General features: G+C 48.4%; 1 long non-coding RNA gene across 1 annotated transcript; it reads right to left on the bottom strand.

The window, feature by feature from the left end:
• Positions 1 to 5,200: 5,200 nt before the first annotated feature.
• LOC117436528 (uncharacterized) lies at positions 5,201 to 7,506 on the bottom strand. Its single transcript, XR_004549864.1, has 3 exons — positions 7,384 to 7,506; positions 6,257 to 6,400; positions 5,201 to 5,363 (listed from the first exon to the last, which is right to left on the bottom strand). It is a non-coding gene; the product is annotated as an uncharacterized lncRNA (long non-coding RNA).
• Between the last annotated feature and the right edge of the window lie 2,813 nt (positions 7,507 to 10,319).

Below are 10,319 nucleotides of genomic sequence, written 5' to 3'. Positions count from 1 at the left end.
ATGGAGGCACAGGGCACTTGCCCTGTTTTCCAGCTCTGCTCCCACTACAGATGGCTACGAGCAATAGGATTCCCAGTGTCAGGCAGTATTTACAGTGGCAGCTATAAAGCCTGTGTGACAAGGTTGCCTTTCCTTCCGTGGCTCTGTCTATAATTAAGCTGGGAATGGGGTTTCCTAAATGCAGTGCCCCAACTAGGGAATTTCTGGAGTGATTGCCGGCTGGATTTGAGCAAGGATTCCATGACATTTCCAAACTCCCTGGCATCCTGCCCCCAGCCAGCAGCAGCACACTTAGGAGCCTCTCTTTATGTACCCAGACCTATACAGGGCGATTATTCATTTTGTTAAAGCTGTATTCCAATCCCTTCCAAAGGCAGGACAATTAATGTATTGAAGTATATTGAAGTGAATGTATAAAACCATTGAAGGGGGAACACCGTGACACCTGCTCTGACACCCCAATGGGTTTTTCCCTGATACAATATACCTCCTGGAAAGAATCCTGCCTTTGTGGCGTGTCATCCCTGAGGTTTTGCTGGAGTTCAGGAGACACTGAAAGCAAATAACACAAGCAGAGGCTCCAAGGCAGTGCTGAGCAAGCTGGAAGGCCTGCACCTCCCTGGGGCTGGGCTGATGTTTGAGCTGGTTCCTTCAGCCCTCTCACTATGGGCAAAATTTCACTCCACATTTCCCTCCACAAACCAAAAATGGAACAATGTCTGGTTTCAAGCAGGCAGAGTGTGCGATTCCAGCTCTCCATAGGGATGCACTGCTCAGCACGGGAAGGGTAGGGGCTGAACCAGCAGCACTGGGCTTTTGCCTCTTGCCTTCACACCTACTTGGCCTTTTCTTTCTCCGACCAAGCAGGAATCACACAATAACCCAGTGCCAGGAACTGGTCCCCTCCAACCAAGTCACCAAAGCTGGGTTTTTACAGTGTGAGTTCTTTTGAAGGCACTGCTGCCGTGGGATGGCTTCTGCTTGGCTGTGGGAGGTGCTTCCCATCAGCCTATGTCTGCACTGGCCTTGGTGCTTGGCAGGACCAGGTATGTCGAGCAAAATAAATGCCACAGCTTGAGGGCAGAAGATGAGCCCCTTGGGATAGCCCATCTCCTGGAGCCATTTTAGTCCAATGCAAAGCTACAAAGGCAAAAACTGAGCCAACAATTTGAAAGCATCAAACCCACATGAGGGAATTAGAAAAATACTGTCAGAAGAAAATGGGCTCCTCTGGGGCTGGCTTGAAGCAGAGCTGCCTGCTCATGGGGCCATTGGGGCTGGCTTGAAGCAGAGCTGCCTGCTCATGGGGCCATTGGGGCTGGCTTGAAGCAGAGCTGCCTGCTCATGGGGCCATTGGGGCTGGCTTGAAGCAGAGCTGCCTGCTCATGGGGCCATTGGGCCTGGCTTGAAGCAGAGCTGCCTGCTCATGGGGCCATTGGGGCTGGCTTGAAGCAGAGCTGCCTGCTCATGGGGCCATTGGGCCTGGCTTGAAGCAGAGCTGCCTGCTCATGGGGCCATTGGGGCTGGCTTGGGTTTGCTTTATTTTAACTGCTTTTAGTAGTTGCAGGTCTTAATCATTTACTAAGCAAAAGCAGCCCACGAGAGCTGGGGACAGAACCCTTCAACTGGCCCAGTTCCCCTTCCCAGCAGCAGAAGCCCTCAGCAATGCTAAAGTTCACCTTTGGTCATTGGCATGGTGGCTGCTGAGCACAGCCCCAGGGATTAAACCCGGCTGCCCCTGCCTCATCCCTGCCCTGCTTCATTCCCACCTCCCAGCTGCAGTTTTGCAATGCTCTTTCTGCAGCAGGAGGCCAGAGGCCCCGTGCTTCCCACTTGTGTCACCTTGTGCGTGTCCCCCTGTGCTGTGGCTGGCAGTGCAGGATGCCCAGCAGTGTGCTACAACCCCAACAGCGTTTTGGGGCTGTGCTGTGTCCCCTGTGTGTGGAACGAGTGGTTTCATGCGGGTTGGGGTGCTGTGTGCCTGCTGCCTGCCTCTTCTCCTGGAAGTCTCTCACACCAATCTTGGCTTTTACATTAGTTTTACCCTCCAAGTTTCTAGCTGTAGACCTGCAGCGAGTCCTCTTCCAAATGCAAACCCCAGAATTTATACATTTAGAATCCATCATTTACTTTAAAAGCCCAAATTCACTGCTCTCAGGCCCAAACTCAGGGCTCTGGAGGGAGGACCACACAGGGCATCTGCTGTTACCAGTGGGATGTGGCTGTAGGAGTTGGCTTCCTTCGTCACCCCTGACCAGAGCACCCTGCTCCCCACAGACATCCAAAGCCCTGTGGCTCTGCACAACAACCCCCCCCCCCAAAACTGGAAAGCAAAACCCTTGGTGTTTCCCTTCTGCTTTCTCCACGCTGTCAAATGACACTGGCCTCTCTTCTAACCTCCCTAGGAGGCCAGGAGCTCTCTCCCCCACCAGGGTCAACCTGGCCACACAGGAACATAAATCCCAAGAAGCACTTGAAGTGAAATACAAAGAGCCAAACTGACTTTAGAAACGAGCATCCCAAGGTGCATAAAGCCTAAGAGGGTTTCAGGACACCCAGCCTGCATCTCTCTGAAGGCAGAGCAGAGCTGAGCCCTCGTCTCCCACATCAGAGGCAGCCTGTGATCAAAAGAGTGGGGAACAAAGGAAACCACAAGGACATTTGGTGCTGGAAACTGCTCATGGGGAGGGCGTGATGTCCAGAAGGAGCCCGTGGCACACAGAGTGTGCCAAGGAAAGGGACGAGATGTGCTATCTCCTCACCCACGCTTGGTGTGAGACACAAAGAGCATCCCCAGTCTGGGGGGACCCTGGGCTCCTGCCTGGGCGCCGTGGTGCCCACCACGAGCACCCTGCACCCCGACAAGCACCAACCAACCAGTTCAGTGATTTCATCTGCAGACGGTGAGGAGGCGGCTCTGTGCAGATGGCATCAATACAGCTCTGCTGCCAGCTCCACGGTGTCATCGGTTCTGCTCAGCCTGAAGAGGTGCCCATGGAGAAAACAAGGTCATTGTTGCTGGGGTTTTGGGGCTCCGGCTGCCTGGCCAAGCTGAGAGCGTGTGGTAGTGCTGGGGAAGGACAGGCACGAGGAATGGTGTTATCTCAGATGAAGGTGAGGAACTTCCCTAAAGGCTGAGTCCTTTCAGTGCACAAAGGTATTTTTTGAACCAGATTTCAGTTATCAGCAATGTTTCTGGCTCCTGTGGGCTTCAAGAACATCAGAGCCTGTGCCTGCTGTGGATTTGGGGATGGGGACAAGAGCCACCCCCAGCTCTGAAATCACAGAAACATCTCAACCTCAAGGCACGAACCCACCAGAAATTGGTATACATAAGACACCTGACATCCCTATTTACCCCTGAAACACTCCCTCAGTGCCAGACTGGACACAGCTGCAGCAACGAGCAGTGAAGCTCCTTCAGACCCCCTCATGTCTCATCCCACCGCAATGCCAACACAGGAGACATGGCACAAGGCAAATGCTCCAGCAGCTTCTTTCTAAGGGACTCTTGGCACAGTTCACACATCAACACCCATGATTTGCAGAAGCCAATACATTTATGTGTTTAGCACAGGAGTCATCCTCTCACAATCCCTCATATCCTCTTCCTGGGAATTACACAGCCCATTCTCCAAAGTCAAGTCAATACCCGTTCTCCCACTGGGTGTGCTTTACTGCTTCATCTTACACAACACAGCAGTGAAGGGGAAGGCCTGTGCTATCAGGAGCACATTGGCTCATTGTTTAATCTCAGGAAGAACCTGCAAAGGTGTAGTTTACATCAGCACCTGCTGAGTGGCTCTTACAAAACCAAACCAAGCCCAAATGAACATTGCTTTAAATGTGTAAGTTTGCACCGTCTGTGTCACCCCCAGGACAAGCAGAAGACAGCAGTACGAACTCGTGTCAGCAGCCTCTTTGCAGGCATCAGCAACATTCCAGTGGTACCACTTTTCACTCTGGGGCCCAGGAGGAGACACACACCAACTGTGCCGGGCACAGAAGAGGAGAACACAATGTGTACCACCCATGTCCTAACAGAATTCAAAGCTCTACAGGATCTTGATTATTAACTCCCCTCTCTGCAACTTCCACCCATTGCTAGTGAAATTCTCAGGAAAATAAAGGCCAAGTAATAAACACAACACGGAAGAAATTATTTTTTTTTCCCCTTTTCCATCACGAAATGGACTCATTGCTCTCTCCTATTCCTAAGAGGTTTGAGAAAGCCTTGCCAACAAATGAAAAGCCCAGAAGCCTTCAAATGCCTGGTTGCAGTTAAGCCTGCTGAGGGGAATCAAGAGCCTTAATCCAGACAGCCTTGTCCAAACATGAAGTTCCACAAGGTGAAACTCAGGTTTCACAGCCAGGGCTGCTCCAAAACAATGGGCCTCCAAGTTCAGGTTCTTAGCAAACCTCTGCAACTATACGGGAGGAAAAGGACAGAAAGAAGGTCATAAAAATCCAAAGTATTTCTACAGTATACACATTAGTTCCTAACATGCTCTTTGTCACCCAAACTGCTTTGCTAAGAGAGCTCCTATGCCTATTTCCAGTTACTGACAGCACTCGAAGTCAAAAGCTTCCTGCAATGTCATGGTGCTCAGTGGGTTCAAACAACTTGAAGATGTCATCCTGCAGCTCACCAGCATTTGCTCCTGTGTTATCAAAACCAGGCTTAGGAGAGAAGAGACTGAAGCTCTCAGTCAACTGAGTGAGGTTTTTTCAGCTGTACTCTGTGGCAACAACTGGAGACAAGGCACGGGCACACACTCCTTACCTGAGCACTTGTGTAGCAGGGAGAAGAGATAAGCCTATCTGCTGGGCTTTTACCAATGTGCTTCCTGTGGAAAGTAAGAGAAGGCAGGAAGAATGCAAGTGAATGTTGTGCAGAACAAGGACTGTGCTGGAACAGAATCCAGAGCAAAATGTGCTCCCAGTCACTGAGTGCCTGCTTTGACCAAAGGGTGGGAAAAAAAAGGTCAAGCAGCAGAAGAGCAGATGAGCCTGCTTTCAAGAAACAAATGCAAGAGCAGCACCTCAGAGCAAACAGGCTGGGACAGGAAAACAATTGTCTTTTCTTCCCACCCATCTCAGGAACATCTACATACAAGTGTCATTAGTTTCTCTTGAGAGTCCAAAACACCATCAATAGCCTACACATCTGCACTTGGAAACACAGCATACTCACCTGGGCGTTCAAAGTCATTCCACTTCTGTGGAGACCCACGGAAGCTGAGTCGATCCTGCTGGAAATCACTGCTGCTGGACATGAGCAACTCATCACAGTCCTCTTCTGTATTACACTGAGAGTCACATTTGATGGAGAGGTAGATAGCACCAGGAATGTGAACTTTATCCTGACAAATAAACACATGATCTTTGCATCCTGCAATACTATTTTACCAAAGAGCTGCTTCACTTTCACCACACCAACAACAAATACTACAACATATCCACAGAGGAAAAAAATCCCCCAAAACCAAACAACCCTCTGTAATATTTTTATCCAGAGCTAATTTAACAAATGTAAAGCACGGCCTATTGTTTGCGTTAGCTCTTAAGCATGTAAAATTAATGGCTAGGGTTTTACTAGAAGTGGTAATTGTTGCTGATACTGATCTCCACTGCCACAACCTAAAGGTTTCTATGCATTTTAAACAACAAAAATCAGGAGGGTCAGAGCTGCAGATAAATGAACAACCCCAGGACTGCCCAGAGGCAACAATTACTCACTAAACTGTATTAGGAAAAGGCTTTCAAACAATATCAAGAGAAGAAAATAAGAATTGTTTGTGTCAGGATAAGATAGCCTAAAATGATGAGACAAGAAAAATGAGACTCCACTCCCAGCTTGCATCTGACAGCACAAGGAAGTAACAGGCAAATGGAAATGAACCTTGGGATGAAAGGCTAGAAATATTTGTTCATTGAGGCCCTGAGACCATTTAAGAATATGATCTGCTGCAAACACACACACAGCAGAACCACTGAAGTTATGCACTTTTCACATGATTGAAGGAGATTAAATAAAAGTGACTTACTGAACCTATTTCTTTACAGGGCAAGGCCCCACTCATCCAGCAGCAGCCCTTCCAAAAGCAAGGCTGAACGGGTATTTCACAGGGGCTTCAAGCACCAAGTCCCACAAGTAAACACATGGACCACTGACATTCCTGCTCCAACCACCTTGATGGTTTAGAACTCTTCAAGCCATGCAAATGCACTGTACTACACTGCAGGTCTAACTTACCTCAAACTTGCTATTGTTGTTAGAAGGATGTTTAGATTAATGCCTCTGCACTGCCATTCCGGGTTCTTCCATGAACTGGCAAGCTGTCAGTGCCATTGTCCCTAGCATGCTCTCACTGCACCCATGCACCACCTGCTGCAGAATCTGGGAAGAAGCAACACGTCATGTAAATACAATCTGCTATCAAAACTATTACAAACTTATACACCGATGACTGACAGGAGGCATTTCTAGCCACACAACATTTTGCAAGTGCAAGAAACAAGACATCACAAATGATGTCTACAAGTGTTATTTCCGTAAGTGCAGAAGATTTTTCTTTGCCCTCTGTTCCAGATCTTTCAGTTCTTATCTAATGGAAACGTGACAGCTGTTAGCTCCATCTCTTTCCACAAATGCCAGGGACAAGGATTACCCATAAAGCAGTTAACAGTAAACTAAAGCTGTAAACAAGGAAGATAAACAACTAAATACTAAAGACACCTTTACCTTCTGTTACTTACAGGTTTTGATTTTAATAAAATATGTTCTGTTTTAGCTTTCAAAAGGTACAACCTCACATACAAGGAAGCCATCAGTTAGCGGCTACAGTGTTTGAAAGCACTAGACTCAAGAGCTGTGTCTTTAAGAATACAAAGAAATGCCATTTAGTCTATTGGGACACACTAAAGGATAATTAAGAACAACCTCAATCTCCACTTTCTCTTATTTTTCAGAGCTTTTGTGTGCTTTTGAATTAGGATTCCTGCTGCTCAAGGCCCTTTATTGTCACAACCTATGACATCTCTTCACGTGCACTTTCCTAGCCCCTCCTATAAAATGGGATACTAGCTCAGACCAAACGTTCACCTCCACATCAGTCAAAGAAATTAAATTCTTGGGAAAAAGGAGTTTAAAAAGCAAAGGCAGTATGTAGCACAGCTCCCTGAATGTCTTCTTTGCATCCATGCACTTGCAGAACAGCCTAACACAAAGGTTTCTCTATTTCATACACCCAACATACTGTTATTCTATCAGTTCATCCTGATATTTCTGAACCTACAGAAACACCCTGTGGCAACAATGTCAATGACATACTCTGTCCAGAACCAGTTCTTTGGGTTTGTTTTGCACCCACCACTTATTACCTGCATCCCACACTCCTTTGTTTCCTTACTGGGAGGGCCAGTGAATAATAGTTGCTGTTAACTTTTGTATGCTGCTTATTGCTTTAAAACTACAGAGAAAGAGGAACAGACTTTTTCATTCCTCCTTCTCGCTCAGGCCAAATGGGGCAAAGATCCAGGATGAAGAAAACAAGTTGGTTCCTCCTACTGAAGTTATTCCATGGCTACAATAACCCCTGCCACTCTTTTCCAGACTTCTTCCAGTTGTACTGCATTTCCATTTTCCTTTAAGCGAGATGAGGGAGTCAAGTGACATGCTGCACTCCAGCTGAGAGCACACTATTGGTTTGGTGGCATACCAGTGCCTTCTGTTTTATCTTGAATTCCTGCTTTGAAGATTGCCAGCACCTCATTTGCTTCAGCTGCTCTTGAAGCATTGAGCTGATGCTTTCAGGACATTCCATTATCATTCCAAGATCACTTCCACCACGGTAAGAGTCAGCTCATCACTGGAGTAGCAGGTATTACAAAATACACATTGAGATCTGCAGGTTTCAAAATGGACTGCCTATTTGACCAGTTTCTCTATCAGATTTATTTTCCCATGTAGCTCTTTCATAGAATCATAGAACAGTTAGGGTTGGAAAGGAGCTTAAGATCATCCAGTTCCAACCTCCCTCCATGGGAAGGGACACCTCACACTAAACCATATCACCCAAGGCTTCATCCAACCTGGCCTTGAACACTGCCAGGGATGGAGCATTCACAAACTTCCTGGGCAACCCATTCCAGTACCTCAGCACCATCACAGTAAGGAATTTCTTCCTTATATCCAATCTAAACTTCTCCTGTTTAAGTTTTAACCCATTACCCCTTGTCCTATCACTACAGTCCCTAATGAAGAGTTCCTCCCCAGCATCCTTACAGGCCTTCTTCAGATACTGGAAGCTGCTATGAGGTCTCCACGCAGCCTTCTCTTCTCCAGGCTGAACAGCCCCAACTTTCTCAGCCTGTCTCCATACAGGAGCTGCTCCAGTCCCCTGATCATCCTCGTGGCCTCCTCTGGACTTGCTCCAACCGTTCTATGTCCTTTTTCTGTGTTGAGGACACCAGTACTGTGCACAATGCTCCAAGTGACGTCTCATGAGAGCAGAGTAGAGGGGCAGGATCACCTCCTTTGACCTGCTGGTCACACTCCTTTGATGCAGCCCAGAATACGGTTGGTTTCTGGGCTGTAAGCACACACTGAAGCTGGCTCATGTTCATTTTCTCATCGACCAACACCCCCAAGTCCTTCTCCTTGGGCTGCTCTGAATCTCTTCTCTGCCCAACCTGTAGCTGTGCCTGGGATTGCTCCAATCCAAGTGTAGGACCTTGCACTTGGCATGGTTAAACTTCATGAGGTTGGCATCAGCCCACCTCACAAGTGTGTCCAGGTCCCTCTGGATGGCATTCCTTCCCTCCGGTGGATCAACTGAACCACACAGCTTGGTGTCATCGGTAAACTTGCTGAGGGCACACTCAATCCCACTGTCCATGTCAGTGACAAAGCTGTCCAACAAGACCGGTCCCAACACCGATCCCTGAGGAACACCACTCATTACTGGTCTCCAGCTGGACACTGAGCCATTGACCACAACTCTTTGCGTGCACCCATCCAGCCAGTTCTTTACCCACCGAGTGCTCCACCTATCAAATTGATGTCTCTCCAATTTAGAGACAAGGATGTCGTGTGGGACAGTGTTGAACGCTTTGCACAAGTCCAGGTTGGTGACATCAACTGCTCTAACCCTGTCCATTCGTTCCGTAGCCCCATCACAGAAGGCTACCCTATTGATCAGACAGGATTTCCCCCTAGTGAAGCCCTGCTGGCTGTCACCAAGCACCTGGTTGTTTTTCATGTGCCCTAGCATGCCTTCCAAGAGAATCTGCTCCCAGATGTTGCCAGGCACAGAGGTGACACTGACTGCTCTGTAATTCCCTGGGTCATCCATTTTACCCTTCTTGAACATAGGGGTTATATTTCCCTTTTTCCAGTCGTCAGGAGCTTCACCTGACTGCCATGATTGTTCAAATATGATGGACAGTGGCTTAGCAGCTTCATTTGCCAGCTCCTTCAGGACCCGCAGATGGATTTCATCAGGTCCCATGGACTTCTGCACAGTCAGGTTCTTAAGATGGTCTCAAACCAGATCCTCTCCTACAGTGGGCCTAAGGTCTTCATTCTCCACTTTTTACCTTTAAGGGGAACCGCCTGAAGTCTTAACCATGCTTTCCCAAAGAATCTTAGAGAATAACAGAATCATAGAACTGTTTGGATTGGAAAGGACCTAAAGATCATCTAGTTCCAACACCCTGCCACAGGCAGGGACACCTCACACAAGATCATGGTGCTCAAGGCCAGTCCAGCCTGGCCTTGAACACTGCCAGGGATGGAGCATTCACCACTGCTTTGGGCAACCTGTGCCAGTGCCTCACCACCCACACAGGGAACAATTTCTTCCTTCTAGCTAACCTGAACTTCCTCTGTTTCACTTTAAGCCCATCACCCCTTGTCCTATTGCTACCGGCCCTGATCAAGAGTCCCTCCCCAGCATCCCTGTAGGCCCCCTTCAGATACTGGAAGGCTGCTCTGAGGTCTCCATGCAGCCTTCCCTTCTCCAGGCTGAACAGCCCCAACTTTCTCAGCCTTTGTACAGCAGCTGCTCCATCCCCCTTAGCATCCTCGTGACCCTCCTCTGGATTTGCTCCAACAGCTCTACGTCCTTCTGGTGAGGACACCAGAACTCTACCCAGTGCTCCAAGTGCGGGTCTCATGAGAGCAGAGTGGAGGAGCAGGATCACCTCCCTTGACCTCCTGGTCATGCTGGTGGTGATACAGCCCAGGACACAGGGGGTTTCTGGGCTCAAGCCCATGCTGAAGCCAGCTCATGTTCTGACCCCCAGGCCCTTCTCCT

This window comes from Melopsittacus undulatus, chromosome 7, assembly GCF_012275295.1.
Source record: "Melopsittacus undulatus isolate bMelUnd1 chromosome 7, bMelUnd1.mat.Z, whole genome shotgun sequence".
Classification (NCBI taxonomy): domain Eukaryota; kingdom Metazoa; phylum Chordata; class Aves; order Psittaciformes; family Psittaculidae; genus Melopsittacus; species Melopsittacus undulatus.
The sequence above is the reverse complement of the archived record's forward strand: the minus strand, read 5'-3'. Positions and strand labels throughout refer to the sequence as shown.